This window comes from Atractosteus spatula (assembly GCF_055471065.1).
Source record: "Atractosteus spatula isolate fAtrSpa1 chromosome 26 unlocalized genomic scaffold, fAtrSpa1.hap1 SUPER_26_unloc_1, whole genome shotgun sequence".
In the NCBI taxonomy this organism is placed as follows: domain Eukaryota; kingdom Metazoa; phylum Chordata; class Actinopteri; order Semionotiformes; family Lepisosteidae; genus Atractosteus; species Atractosteus spatula.
This window is the reverse complement of record NW_028296644.1, coordinates 2,285,001-2,300,419: the sequence shown is the minus strand read 5'-3', so window position 1 is coordinate 2,300,419 and position 15,419 is coordinate 2,285,001. Positions and strand designations below refer to the sequence as shown.

The 15,419-nt window shown below is 40.6% G+C and overlaps 2 non-coding genes across 2 annotated transcripts in view; both read left to right on the top strand.

Moving 5' to 3' along the window:
• The first annotated feature begins 14,856 nt into the window (after positions 1-14,856).
• On the top strand, positions 14,857-14,938 carry trnas-uga (transfer RNA serine (anticodon UGA)). Its single transcript has one exon. It is a non-coding gene; the product is annotated as a tRNA-Ser (tRNA).
• Positions 14,939-15,379: 441 nt separating this feature from the next.
• trnag-gcc (transfer RNA glycine (anticodon GCC)) overlaps positions 15,380-15,419 on the top strand; it is a 71-nt gene continuing 31 nt past the window's right edge. The window contains exon 1 of the tRNA in view: positions 15,380-15,419. This exon is cut by the window's right edge and continues 31 nt beyond it. This is a non-coding gene — a tRNA (tRNA-Gly).

The following is a 15,419-nucleotide window of genomic DNA, read 5'->3' as shown; positions in this document are numbered from 1 at the left end:
AAGTCACCTTGAATTTAAAAAAACGATTTTGGCACGCCTGTAGCATTTTCACGAAACCTCCAAGAGTTGTGAGAACACTTGCTTTGTGTATAAAGTACATTGTGAATGTTTTCACAGCCTTCACTTTGTCGTTTTTATGCCATTTTTTTGACCACGAACGAATATTCCTATGTCCGTAGGGAATCAGTGCGAATTTTAATACTAATTAAATGACCGCGGGCACTTTCCACCCCCTCTACATTCTCAGAGTAGAACAGACTAACCTTCTAATGAAAGACGGTCCACCCCCCCACGGACAGGAAAAGTGCCCACAGGCACTTAAACTTAATATGGTCAGTAAAAGTAAACAGTAACATGGTCAGAAGGAGCACGTACAAACGTTTCCGAAATAACCACATGTAAGACTCTGATGCTTAAAATGTTTAGGGAGAAAGTGGAATACTGGTGTGTATTTTTTCTTTAAACTACCAATACCAGCCATATACAGTCTGTAACGTAGGGATTTCTATATGTCTTTATTTAGTGGTTACATTAGTGACAAAGGCTAAACTTTTAGCTTCAGTAACGCGTACGCCGTATGGCATACATGTTTGTTTTGGGTTTTGCTTGTTCACATATCTTCCCTTTTTATAAAAAGACATGGTTGAAAACTGTTCCAGAGCCACTGTTTATTCATCAGTGAAAAGTACATCATGAAATGCCTCTCCCTGTTCAATCCACTGGAAAAAAGAAAAGGAGCATAAAGCGTCTGATGGTCATAAACGATATTCATTTAGGAACAGCATCAGAGATATGTTTTTAACTGTACTGCATCGGAGAGAATACCACAGTGTGTTTTTTTTTTACTCCCTGGCGGAAACTGGCTTCCATAAGAAATTAAATAAAACTTCACTCGCACCAAACAAATGTATATTTCTAAATATCACAACATGATCGAATTTAAGTCATTTTAATAACAATGAATAGTCACCTATGCGTTACAATATAAACATTTATATTGATTTAAATTGCGTTTAAATCGCCTTTATTTAAAACCCATAAATAAAGCTGATACTGTTTAGACTTTTAATTATTTAAAACTGTATTACAGCAGCACAATGCACAATGCAACGTAAATCGCTATCTTTGTCTTCTGTGTAATAATGTTCACCTCTCTGTCCAGCAAATTAACAATAGTAATAATAATGAACTTTATTGTATATGGCGCCTTTAAAGGTGGCTCCTCAAAGCGCTTTACAGGTTAAAAACAATAACAACAATACTGTTAGGCTGGGCAAACGATTTTTTTTTAAGAAATACAAAATGAGATATAATGATGTGTTCCGGCTTAGACATTAACGAAGAGCATAACACGTGGGCGGCCTAGCGGTCGGCTCTGGCTTTCCCATCTACTGTATACCGATACACTGCAAGTACAACCCCCCTCTCTGCGGGAGTGCTGGCTGTGACGAATTAAACCGGTTTCACAGGTATTTTCAAAGTAGAAGGGGGCGAGATTTCCAGCGAAAGACACCTCCCCCCCTCAAAAACCCAGTAAGTACAGTACTTACTAGTTAAGAAAGCTAGGCTCCTCAATGAAATCGCTTTAACATGCTAATACGTTGGTGTAACAGTCCGGGCATGGCAAGCTTCTAATGTCTCCCAACTACGGCGAAAGGAACATTTCTTTCATTGAAAGACAATGAACATATTCTAGCCCTAAATGAATTAATAGCAAACATGGTTTACATAAAAGACATTTTTCCAAGAAAGTTTAGCCTTTGTCACTAATGAAACCACTAAATAAAGACATAAATATAGAAATCTTAAGATTTTTAAAATACATGACTTTGCTTAAATTTATTTAAAAATAAAAACGATTACAAACGCCAGCGGAGAGAGAGAACAGGGGAGGGATATTGGTTTTGCATAAGGGGTGGGGAAATGAGGTCTATTTGGGAATGTGGAGTTACATGTTCTGGCTGTTTGTGAATTATCGTTGTTGAGTATGGAGTGTTGAGGTATTGATTTTGTGTAATGCTTTATGTTGAAAATTAAGGTGGATTTTGTTTATGATAAAGAGGATAAACTGGGATGGGAGGAGGGTTTGGTTTTGCATAAGGGGCGGGGTTATGATAATTGGAGGAATTTGAGAGAGTTTAATGGTTTGATATATTTGATTTTGTATTGTGGTTGTTATCTATGTTTTTGGTTGGTATTATGTTTATATGGTTGTTTTTGTTGGTTGGTCGTTATTATCGTTATTAATAATACGATCTATAGTTGAAATCTGAGCCTAAATAAAAAGAAAAGGCATTTTCAGAGAGCAATTACGCTGTGTTTATGTAGAATAAGTGATTAGGTTTATGAGCGATCTAAATACTTATTCGTTTAAAACGCTATATAAAATAAAGTTTATTATTAATTTGCTGGACAGAGTGGTGAACATAATTATGCATAAGACAAAGATAACGATTTACGTTAAAAGACATTTAATTAAACACGGGTTTGTGATTTAAATGGGAATGGGGGTGACGGGAACTCTTAATCTAAATAAAATTAAAATAAATAAAACAGGTTTCGATAGTTAATAACCACTTTTTATGGACGAAACACGGGTGATTTTTCTTCCTCCTGATCAGTTTAGAAATCTGTGTACGCTGTAAGGTTTTTACTTCTTAATTAAACTTTTAAAATACACGATTCGAATAGAAAGAAATCCTCTTCCTGGTACAGTATGTATAGCAAACCAGCACGTCTTTTTTCTCCAATCAGAGGGGTGTCAGATGGTGTCAGCCAATCACCATTCTAAAGCCCTACCATAATCTCTGGTATAGGGAGAACCCAGAATTCTGTCCCAAAGTTTAAGTAGATAGATGATAGATAATTTTATTGATCCGGTGAGGGAAATAAAGTAAATCATTTTCATTTTAGGAAATTATTAAACGCTCGGTTAAAAGCAAAGGAGATTGTCTGTTATAGTGGACATAAAACAAGAGTTTGCTGCGGCGTTATTGGAAACCCAAATTTAACAAAAAATCGCTGGCATTATATCCTAGAAGACACAGACCGGCACCAGACCGGGAGAATGCCCGCAGCGTAAAAGAAAATGCCTGATGAACTAGGGATTGGACAGTTTTCAAGTGCTTGTACAATCGATGGAAATGTTCAAATAAAAGTGCAAAAGAAATAAACAAAATAATCATTTATTTCTTTATCATATTGGCTAGCTAATGTCCTCTCTTTGCTAGTTAGTGGCTGTGTTTCTGCGTTGATTAGCAACGGGTGACTGTTCTCAGGCGGAAGATGTAAACAGCTTAATTTTCGTGTTAAATAATTTTAAAATAATTTTAAATTAAAATTCATTCTATACATCAATAGCATATTTGGGTACCATTTCATAACACTTTCATGCTTAAAATGTTTATGGAGAAATGGAAGACTGGTGTGTATTTTTTCTTTAAACTACCAAGACCAGCCATACACAGTACAGTTTACGTACATATAGTAATGTTTATGTTCCTAAATTAATATCGTTTATGACCTTCAGATGCGTTATGCTCCTCTTCTTTTTATGCTCAGCTACTAAAATTTCCCTTTAGTGGTAAAATTCCATATCAATATTCAATACTAAGCGGATTAAAATGTGCACAGTAAAGAGATTAAATTATTAAATCTTTTCACTACCAACCAAATGCACCACGAGTGCCCCTGTCAGTCATTTTGGCCAGCCAATCACTTACCGCGCTGCCCTGCGGTGGCTTGTGGGTAGTTTACTGTACCGCGGGTTTGTACCGTGCATTTTGAATGGCTGCATCTGTAATATGGAATCGCGTATCTAAAGAAATTAATAATAATATAATTATATTCATGTACCACAACACAAGAATAGTACACGCTGTACAATGTCTGTTGATACTGTTTCTGTAGGGCTTTTTCAAAACTCTTCACGCGACCTTGCCAGTGGCGCTGTGGGTTAGGTTCCTGACTTCATTGCACGTTGTGTGTTCAAATCCAGCCGCAGCCATGACTTTTTTTTTTCTTTCAAACATTTCTTTGAAAAAATAAAACTTTTCCCTAGGTCAGAGATTAAATAAAACTTCACTCGCACCAAACAAATTACCACACACTGAACACTGAACATGTTAACCCAAATATGTCTCACAATACTTTTATGGTACATTACTTTGCTAAAATGTATTTAAAAATAAAAACGATTACAAACGCCAGCAGAGAGAGAGACACACACACACACAGTTCTTCATTGTCAAAAAGTAAGTGTTTTTTACTTTGTCAGCACCCAGACAAACGCAAACGCAAACGCGTTATTAATGAAATGCTTTTATTCATTCTTAATCTAACTCACAAGTTGTCATCTGTTGTTGAAGCTCTGTGAGACTAGACTCACACATGGCTAGACTTGACTATTTAACCATGAGATTATGTTTATGTTTTGTGGCGTCTCCGGGGGAATAGATAAATGTAATAAGTACGAAAGTACTCACACCACAAACTCTTCTTTTATTTTCGCGAGGTTTCTTCCTTTTCTTTCGTTCGTCTGTCTTCCAAACCAGTCCGCAATCTGTTTTCTCTGTCCTTGTTCAGTCCGTGTTCCAAAAGTTCGTAAAATCCAACAAATCCGCGTCGAGTCCAAATCACAAGCCGTATACCGTTATCCTTTATTTATTCCGAAATCCGTTGTCCTTAAATCTTTATTCACTCCAACCAAACTCCCCTATCTTCTCCAACACGCATTCACCTACTGGCTTCCGCGCCGGTTCACTGTTTCCGGGGCATATATATTTTGTTTCCTGATGAGACCCACCTGCGTCTCGTTGTCTTTCAGCCTGAGCCCTTTCCATCTGCGGGTCAGCTGGTTTCTCTTAGCGGCCATCTTGGTCAGCTCTAAGTCAAGTACAGTGAGCAGATCGTTCCTAAAATACCTGTCCTGGATGACCCTCCCTCTGGTCCTCTTACATACCCTCCCCCTGAGATCAGCCCCGTCCTCGGGCTGTCTGGAAAAGAAACAATGCATTCGGGAGAGGGCATCGACATTACCTTGTTTTCTTCCTGGTCTATAAACCGTTTGGAACTGAAACCTCTGGAGACTAAGGCCCCATCGCGTAATCTGATCATTTTTGTCCATGTTCCTTAACAACCAGGTTAGTGGCGCATGTTCAGTATACAAGATGAATCGTCTTCCCAATAAATAATATTTTGAATAATCCAGGGCCCATTTGATCGCAAGACACTCCTTTTCGATTGTGGAATAATGTTTCTCCGCAGGGCTTAATTTACGGCTAATATACAAAATGGGGTCCTCTGATCCTTCAATTTCCTGCGACAGTATGGCTCCAATCCCAGTGTCCGATGCATCAGTTTGTACCATGAATGTTTTGTTAAAATTAGGTACCTGTAAGACCGGCTGCGATGACAAAGTCCTTTTTAGTTCTTGAAAGGCCCTCTCTTCCCTTTCTGTCCATTTTATTTTTTTCAGGGCAACTCGTCTTTGTTAAGTCGTGCAATGGGGCGGCAATGGCGGCAAATCCTGAAATGAATCGACGATAGTAGCTTGCTAATCCCAAAAATGTTCTTATTTGCTTTTTTGTAGAAGGTCTAGGCCAGTTTCTAATTAACTGTACCTTCTGTTCTTGTGGCATGATCATTCCCCTCCCAATCGTATAACCGAGATAATTGGCTTCCTGGGTCCCTAGACAACATTTTTTTGGATTAGCAGTTAATCCTGCTTTCTGCAAAGCTCCGGTTACTGCTCCCAAGTGTAGTAGGTGTTGTTCCCAAGTCGTGCTATGAATTACGACGTCATCTAGGTAGGCAGCCGCAAAATCTCGATGAGGTCTGAGTATGCGGTCCATTAATCGCTGAAACGTAACAGGAGCGCCGTTTAAACCAAACGGAAGGACCCGATACTGGTATAGCCCCTCCGGGGTGGCAAACGCGGTTTTGGCTTTAGCTTCTTCGGCTAGGGGTACTTGCCAATATCCCTTCGTAAGGTCTAGCGTACTGATATATCGGGCGTTACCTAATGGCTCGATTAGCTCATCTATACGAGGCATAGGGTATGCGTCAAACAACGAAATCTCATTTAATCTTTTGAAGTTATTACAGAACCTAATAGTTCCGTCTGGCTTGGGTATCAGTACTATGGGACTAGCCCACTCGCTATGGGATTCTTCTATTATCCCCATTCTTAACATTTTTTCTACTTCTTCCTTAAATAGTTTCCTTTTTGCTTCAGGTACTCGATAGGGGGCCAACCTTACCCTTTTTCCTGGTTCCGTGATAATCTTATGTTGAATGAGGTGGGTTCAGCCAGGACTTTGGGAAAAAATATTGTTGTTTTGCGACAAGAACTCTTGTAATTCTTGCTTCTGCACCGGAGCCAGGTCCCCCACGGCGACAGCACCCGTTTCTTCTTCCAAAGGATCAGGGGAGAAGTGGGTGAGCAAAACTTCTGCACCATGCCATCTCTTTAGTAAATTCACATGGTAGATTTGATGCTGTCGTCGTTTTTCAGGTTGCTTAACTTTATAAGTGACTGGACCCATTTTTTCCACCACCTCATAAGACCCCTGCCAGGAGGCCAGGAATTTACATTCCGGGGTCGGGACCAATAGCAATACTTTGTCCCCTGGCTGAAATTCTCGCACTATAGCTCCCCTATCATAAATTTGCTGTTGCTGCGCCTGGGCCTTCTCCAGATTTTTCCTCACAATGGGAACAACAATGTTTATTCTTTCCCTCATTTGTTCCACATGTTCAATGACAGTCTGTAATGGTGAAGGCTGATGCTCCCAGGACTCTTTGACCAGGTCTAATAATCCCCGTGGTCTCCGAGCGTATAATAACTCAAAAGGAGAGAACCCAGTCGAGGCTTGCGGTACTTCTCGGATAGCAAACATTAGATAAGGGAGCAATTGATCCCAATTTTTGCCATCCTTTTGCATGGCCTTCCTCAGCATGCTCTTCAGGGTTTTATTGAAGCGCTCCACTTGTCCGTCTGTTTGTGGGTGATAAACAGAGGTTCTGATTTGATGAATACCCAAAAGCTTACTTAGGTCTTGCATGACCTTTGACATAAAAGGAGTCCCTTGATCTGTTAAGATCTTCTTAAGGATTCCCACTCTAGAGAAAACGTGCACTAGCTCTCTAGCTATGTTTTTGGCCGTAGCTGCCCTCAGAGGAATGGCTTCGGGGTATCACCAGTATATACTGATGTCCCTTTGTAGTTTTAATCAGGGGTCCCACTAAGTCCATACCAATCCGCTCAAAAGGAGTATCTATTATTGGGAGGGGAATCAGAGGGTTTTTATAATAAGGTTGTGGGGCAGTTTTCTGACAGGTTGGGCATTCCCGACAATATCTTTCGATGGCCTTGTATATTCCGGGCCAGAAAAATCGAGAAAGTAGCCTTTCAGCCATTTTCTTCACGCCCAGGTGTCCTCCCAGGAGGTGGCTATGGGCCAAGCTGAGGAGTTTCGACTGGTAGGCTCGGGGAATGAGAAGTTGCTCCACTTCTTCTTGTCCTCTCTTCTGGACCTGATAGAGGAGATTGTTTTTTACCATAAAGTAGGGGTAATTCAGGGGACTATTATTATTACATAACTCCCCCTCAATTTTTCTCACATGTCCCCATGCATGTCTTAAATTCCCATCTTCCAGCTGGGCCGTTCCGAACCTACCTCGATGTTCGGGTGGCTCCCAGTCTGGTAAATCCATATTTAAGAACTCATCTCCAAGTTCCGAGCCTTCTCCTGGCTGGTTCGCCTCTCCAGGGGAATCTGTGTTATCATCTGAATCTCCTGGACAGGGGAGTGGTTCATGCCTAGCCAACTGGACAGTATTCAAAATTTGAAGAAAGTGGGGACAGTCACGACCCAACACCACAGGGTAAGGCAATTGTTCAACCACCCCTACAGTCGAACTATACATTCCCATTTCTGTAGTAATGGAACTTTCACAGATGGATACATCTTAGTTTCCCCATGAATGCACGTAATATGTATCCCCACCACTTGCCTGACCTTGGTTCCTTCAGGTAGGGCTGAAGAGGTCACCAGGGTCACCATACTTCCAGAGTCTAACAGGGCCTCGACAGGCTTTTCCCCTATCTTAATTTTAGCGATGTGGGGCGCCTCACAGGACGGAACGCTCGCCGTGAGGTAGTTGCATTTGGCTTCCTCTCTGGTGTCCACTTGCATAGGTTCACCCCAGTTGGGACACTTACTGGCCAAATGTCCCTCTTTATGGCACTTAAAACACCTACGGGACTCTTTCCATGGTCGGGGCCTTTGAACCGATCTTTCCTGAAAAGATGTTGTAAATTGAGGAGGATCTCGATGGTCCCGGTACTTCAGTGACCTCGTTCCATTCCCTGAACTCTCAGGTTTCCTCCTCTCCTCTTCCTTAATCAAGGCTTCTGTGGCATGCTGTTGCTCCACTAAATCAACAGCCTGGTCTAAGGTCTGGGAATCCCCATCACTCACTTTTCTTTTCAAGTGAACAGGCAGACTCTTCACAAAGTGGTCCAATACTACTCTTTCTACCACTTGCCCCGAGTTTAGTTTTTCTGGCTGAAGCCATTTCTTCGCCAGATGAACCAGGTCAAACATCTGAGATCTGGCGGGCTTGTCCATTTGATACTTTCAGTTATGGAACCGGACTGCTCTTATCGCCATGGTTACCCCTAATCTCGCCAAAATCTCCTTTTTTAGAGTTTCATAGTTCTCCGCATCCTCTTCTTTTAAATTGTAATAAGCCTTCTGGACTTCCCCAATTAAATAAGGCGCTACTCTCCCTGCCCATTGCTCTCTGGGCCATGCATTCCTGGCAGCTGTTCTCTCAAAGGTGGTTAAATATGCTTCTACATCATCGAGCTCCGACATCTTTTGAAGCCCAATTTCTTCCATCTTACGGGGTTCTCCCCCTGTTACCGAGGACCGTCTAATTTCTTCTCCTAATCTTTGCAATTCCTCTCTCACCAAATTCTGCTTTTCTATAATTCGTTGATTCGTCTCCGTTTGAATCTTATTAGCCTCCTGCTGTGCCTGTATGGCTTCTTGTTGTGTCTTTAAAGCGTGGAACTGAGTTAGGGTGGCTTGGGACAATTGTTGTATTAATTGTTCCATTGTTCTTAGAGAGAGTTCTTACCCAAACCGAGAGAAGAAGAGGAAAAAAAATAAGTCAACTTTTTATTTCCACAAGTCTTAGTCACGATCAGCGGTTGCCCGCATCCTCCACCAATTGTGGCGTCTCCGGGGGAATAGATAAATGTAATAAGTACGAAAGTACTCACACCACAAACTCTTCTTTTATTTTCGTGAGGTTTCTTCCTTTTCTTTCGTTCGTCCGTCTTCCAAACCAGTCCGCAATCCGTTTTCTCTGTCCTTGTTCAGTCCGTGTTCCAAAAGTTCGTAAAATCCAACAAATCCGCGTCGAGTCCAAATCACAAGCCGTATACCGTTATCCTTTATTTATTCCGAAAATCCATTGTCCTTAAATCTTTATTCACTCCAACCAAACTCCCCTATCTTCTCCAACACGCATTCACCTACTGGCTTCCGTGCCGGTTCACTGTTTCCGGGGCATATATATTTTGTTTCCTGATGAGACCCACCTGCGTCTCGTTGTCTTTCAGCCTGAGCCCTTTCCATCTGCGGGTCAGCTGGTTTCTCTTAGCGGCCATCTTGGTCAGGTCTTAGTCAAGTACAGTGAGCAGATCGTTCCTAAAATACCTGTCCTGGATGACCCTCCCTCTGGTCCTCTTACAGTGTATTAATCTTCCTTGTTATGCACAGAATGATAAGCACCCCAAACACGAGGGCAACGTAGCGGTCGGCTCTGACTTTCCCATCTATACCGATTCACTGCAAGTACAACCCCCCCTCCTTCTCTTGAGTGATGGGCAACAGTTGGATATCTGGGAGAATTGTTTGTTCCACTGGCGTCTGTGAATTCCGCAGATTTTTATCGTCATTAATTTTGTTACATTATACATTTTAGAAACGTTTCATCTATACAAACACCACAAAACTATTTTCGATTGTATTTCTGAATGTTATGTTACACTTACAGTAGTTCACTGTTTTAAATACATCTAATTAAGAAAGTTAGGTGTTAGCATAAACTATTAGTAATCAATAATATTGAATTTAGCACTGTAATAAGTTGTTGCACTTTCCCCCGCATCTTGTAAAAATATATTTTCATTGTTCAAATATACATTAAATCTGACTATCATATAATAAGTTAAATACAAAACCAAAGAAAAAACAGGGTAAAATATAATTCAAAATATTTTGCTAACAATGTTAACTGTTTATAAATAATCAATTGTATTAACTAAGGAGTAGGATGGCACAGTTATTAGTATACTTTTTGTTTTGTTTCTTTTTCATAAATACAACAGCAGTACCTGATGTCTCAGTGGCTTTCAAAATTAAATTTTGCATGCAAACCTGTGAACTGGCCTGTGATACTGGCCATGTAATATCCTGCATTGTGGAATAATAGTTTATTTTAAAGGATAGAGAAAGCACAGAAAACAGGCAGTTAGATTGATCAGATTAGTATGAAAAGCCATTTAGCAAAGAGGGAATGAGAAGAGTGACAAACTAGTATACTTTAGATCTTTTTTTCTGAACCAGGGAAAATCTGATCGTGTTTCTCTATAACAATAATAAAAAAAAACTTTATTTTACATATCACCTTTAAAAGTGGGATCTCAAAGCAATACAGTAGATGTAAAAACAGTTAAAAGAACCACAGATTACAAAGTAAATACCCAACACTGATTGTACCCATCTGCCATGCTAATAAAGCACCTTGAATTGAATTGAATTGAGAGAGAGAGGGGAGGGCGAGCGAGAGAGCACAGCCAGGACAGGCAAATAAGATACACTCCACAGACATTCACAACAGCGACATATCATTAAACTTTTGCACATATTGTTAAATTATTACTTGTTTTTCAGGAAGTTAAAAAAACACTTGAATTACTTATCCAGGTTCTCGAAATAAAATTATTTTTCAAGCAATGCAACTAACGTCGGGCAACGTGTTTTCTTTAACCCAACATTGACAGCCACATCTTAAATCTTTTCAGTCAGCTCTTTTTTCTCTATTTGAATTGTGGCGATTCAAACAACTTGGGATAACAAGTGGTCTCAAAGTCACCGAGCTCACAGAGCTTCAACAACAGATGACAATTTCCTTAGTCCTTCCTTAGTCTTCCTGAAATTGTCAGATTATGAGTGAATAAAAGCATTTTATTAAAAACACGTTTGCGTTTGTTTGGGAGCTATATTATGTATTTTTCATATGTTAGATATAATGATGTGTTCCTGCTTACACATTGCACGACTTTAAAAGCTAGAAAAACAGGTTTTGATTTACATTATCTCGCCCACCCCCTCTCTCTCTCTCTCTCTCTCTCTCGCTTGCCCTAAACAGACAATACACAGGGGGGAGGGCAAGCGAGAGAGAGAGAGAGAGAGTTTTTTGCCCTCTGTCAAAAAGTAACTGTACTTACTGGGCTTTGGAGGGGGGGGACATGTCTTTCGCTGTGAATACCTGTGAAACCGGTTTAATTCGTCACAGCCAGCACTCCCGCAGAGAGGGGGGTTGTACTTGCAGTGCATCGGTATAGAAAGCCAGAGCCGACCGCTACGCCGCTCTCGTGTTTGGGGTGCTTATCATTCTCAGTGCATAACAAGGAAGATTAATAAACATAAATAATCTCATGGTTAAATAGTCAAGTCTAGCCATGTGTGAGTCTAGTCTCACAGAGCTTCAACAGCAGATGGCAACTTGTGAGTTCGATTAAGAATGAATAAAAGCATTAAATTAATAACGCATTTGTGTTTGTCTGGGTGCTGACAAAGTAAAAAACAATTACTTTTTGACAATGAAGAACTGTGTGTGTGTCTCTCTCTATGCTGGCGTTTGTAATCGTTTTTATTTTTAAATACATTTTAGCAAAGTAATGTACCATAAAAGTATTGTGAGACATATTTGGGTTAACATGTTCAGTGTTCAGTGTGTGGTAATTTGTTTGGTACGAGTGAAGTTTTATTTAATCTCTGACCCAGGGAAAAGTGTGGTGTGGACGGCTGAGGTGAGAATGTAGGCTCGCGCTGTTTCCGTTATTCTTTTTGTCTTCTTCTGGCTTGGTCGGATAGTTTTTGTTTTTGTTTTATCAATAAAGTTTGATAATCGGCCAGTGAAAGCTCTGTTGTCCTTCACATGAATGCCTGAAACGTTGTGCCGAACCCAAGATTTTACAGTATTTTTTCTTTAAAATACCAATAACAGCAACATACAGTTTACATAATATGTTGATGTTCCAAAATTAATATCGTTTATGACCTTTATGACCTTCGTTATGCTCTTCGTTAATGTCTAAGCCGGAACACATCATTATATCTCATTTTGTATTTCTTTTTAAAAAAAATAAAAATCGTTTGCCCAGCCTAACAGTATTGTTGTTATTGTTTTTATCCTGTAAAGCGCTTTGAGGAGCCGCCTTAAAGGCGCCATATACAATAAAGTTCATTATTATTACTATTGTTAATTTGCTGGACAGAGAGGTGAACATTATTACGCAGAAGACAAAGATAGCGATTTACGTTGCATTGTGCATTGTGCTGCTGTAATACAGTTTTAAATAATTAAAAGTCTAAACGGTATCAGCTTTATTTATGGGTTGTAATTTAAAAAAAGTCAAAAACCGCACTCAAAATGCAATTTAGAGCTTTCTGGCAAGAGGAAACACCCAAATTAATAATGTAACATGCCACTGTTTGTTCATGAATAAGGTTATACTGCTATTTCCTTAGATATGCGATTCCATGGGTTTTTTTTTTAATCCCCGGCGGAACCGGGCATCCATAAGAATCAAGTAATAGGTTTAATAGGTTGTCCAAGGTCATTCATTATTAATACTATTAGTAATATCTTCGTTAAAGACTTTAATGGCGACAGCTCAAACATGAGAGGTTGAGCTTTATTATCTCCACCTTGCGGAAATTCCTGATACTATTATTTTACTTGCGGTACCACATGGTATTATGAGGTACTATACGAGATTTTACGGTAACTCGCGGTAGACTGCGTCAAGAGCACCACAAAATAATGCGGTATTGCCTGCTTGTTTTGAATGGCTGCATCTGTACTTGTTGATTTACTGATCGGAATAATTGAAAAGTTCGGGTTCATAGCTGATGCAGTGCGTGCTAATTAGAACGACAGCAACGCTGAGCTCTCAGCACCGTACTGAGCTCAGGTGTTTTTCTAAAGCTGTCAGGTGCAGTTTATTTACATGAAGGAAATCTCTTACTGGATACGATTACAATACAGTAAGTAGAACAGGCTACGTAGTGTGTAGCCTGATGCGTTTAAAAGCAACAGGAGCCAGGCAGGAGTCAAACCTATAACCTCCTAATCCATAGTCAAACACATTAACCATTGCGCCACTAGCTCTGGTGTTACACTGCTGGACTGTAACACAGTGAGCTCAGCACTGCTACTAGCACAATATTACCCCCGGTCCATTTTTTTCCAAAAGTGAGAAACACCTGTTTTCTACATTTTGTCTGTTTTAAAACCATATATCTTTAAACCAAACCAAGACTTTGTCCTTTGCACTGATATTCTGATTCATTTTGATTTCAAAGAAAAAAAAATTACCACCCTTTCAGTTAAGAACCCGATGTGCGGACCGATTAAGCTGCATGGACTCAATCGTTTAACTCTTCTCCATTTGCAAGGTTAAGGTTAATGAAAAAACATTGTTGACTTTGTTTGCCAGCCACGAGTGCTGATTAGCAAGATTTGTATTTCATCTTTTGCAAGTTGCATCCATTTTAAGAAAAACAAGTCGCTTAAGACAGGAAATGAATACTTGCATTTAATTAAGGCTAGCCGTAGGCGATTGTCCATAATGACCAGTTCTGCTCGAGAAGACAGAAAAAAACAGCCACTGGTGGGATTCGGACCCAGGAACTCCTATTTACTAAACAGGCATTTTAACCAACTAAGCCACACTACCCCCTGTGCTTCCCCTTTTTATAGCCACTGCCTTGGGACATCCTTGTTGTGAAAGGCACTATATAGAAATACATTGAATTGAATTGAATTGACAGTGTAAAATGTCGTGTGTGTTGTTTGTTAAATAAGACTGTCTTTATTGATTATTACGCCTCAGATGAAGATCAGATCACATTTTAGGAGCCATTCATGTAGAAATCCAGATCATTCCAAAGGGTTCACAAACGTTTTCTCGCAAGTGTGCAACATTCACTCCACAAAGAAAACGGGTCATGAAAGCCGACAGATTTTTCAAAGATTTCAGTACTGATGTCACTCCATGTAACTTTAATAACAGTGCAATGATCGAGGAACAAAGTGGGATCGCGGTGGTTTATCAGACCGGTTGGAGCTAGTGGCACACGTCAGGATGGCTGAGCGGTCCAAGGTGCTGTGTTTAGGTAGCAGTCTCCCCTGCAGATGTGGGTTCAAATCCCACTCCTAACAAAGAGCTCGATCGGTCTTCTTTTCTTTGAGCTTTTTCGAAACAAATCAACACTAATCAAACACACTGGCAGGTTTTCGAAAAGCATCGAGGAGTGGACAGGATGCCCCTTTGGAATAGGGCTCAGAAAATGACGGAGAAGGGAAATTCCGTAAGATCCCACACATTGGAATCTGATTGGAAAAAAGCTACGTCGTCTCCCGCGTGAAAGGCGGGGATACTCACCACTATACTATTTTTAATGGAGAATGACTTTGAAAAAGGTTTCCGCCGGCGCCTCGCGATCCATGTGAGATTGTAGCAAGAACGCAGCAACAACAGCGCTTGCTGTAGTCGTGGCCGAGTGGTTAAGGCGATGGACTTGAAATCCATTGGGGTCTCCCCGCGCAGGTTCGAATCCTGCCGACTACGGTGTCCTCCTCACGTCGTCGTGTGCCGGCGCAAGCAAGGAAAAGTGCCTTTCTGCTTTTCCTGGTGTTTTTAAAACGCGAGATCGCTTGTACCCGCTGCCTTGGAAAGAAATGCTTCAGCGTCCGCAAACGGCATTTTGCAGCTGGAAGCAGATGGCGACGCTTTTTGCGGTCGCGTGTCTTGTGCCCCATTTCCGGCCTTTAACATTGAATCAATAAAGCTGTTAGAACCGACACCATAGGTGCTTTTCTTACAACTTTTGATCTGACTCAGTTTCGGAATGCAATTCCTGAACACTGCGAAAGACAACCTAGGCTGCCAAAAGTCTCCGAAACCAAATTTTGATAGCAGAAAATTCTCACTCGTCCAGAAGTTCCCTTGGGACCCAACATCCAGCACAGAGTGGTAAAAAAGCGTCTTTTTTGGAACCCTTTGCAGCGTGCATTGGTGGTTCAGTGGTAGAATTCTCGCCTGCCACGCG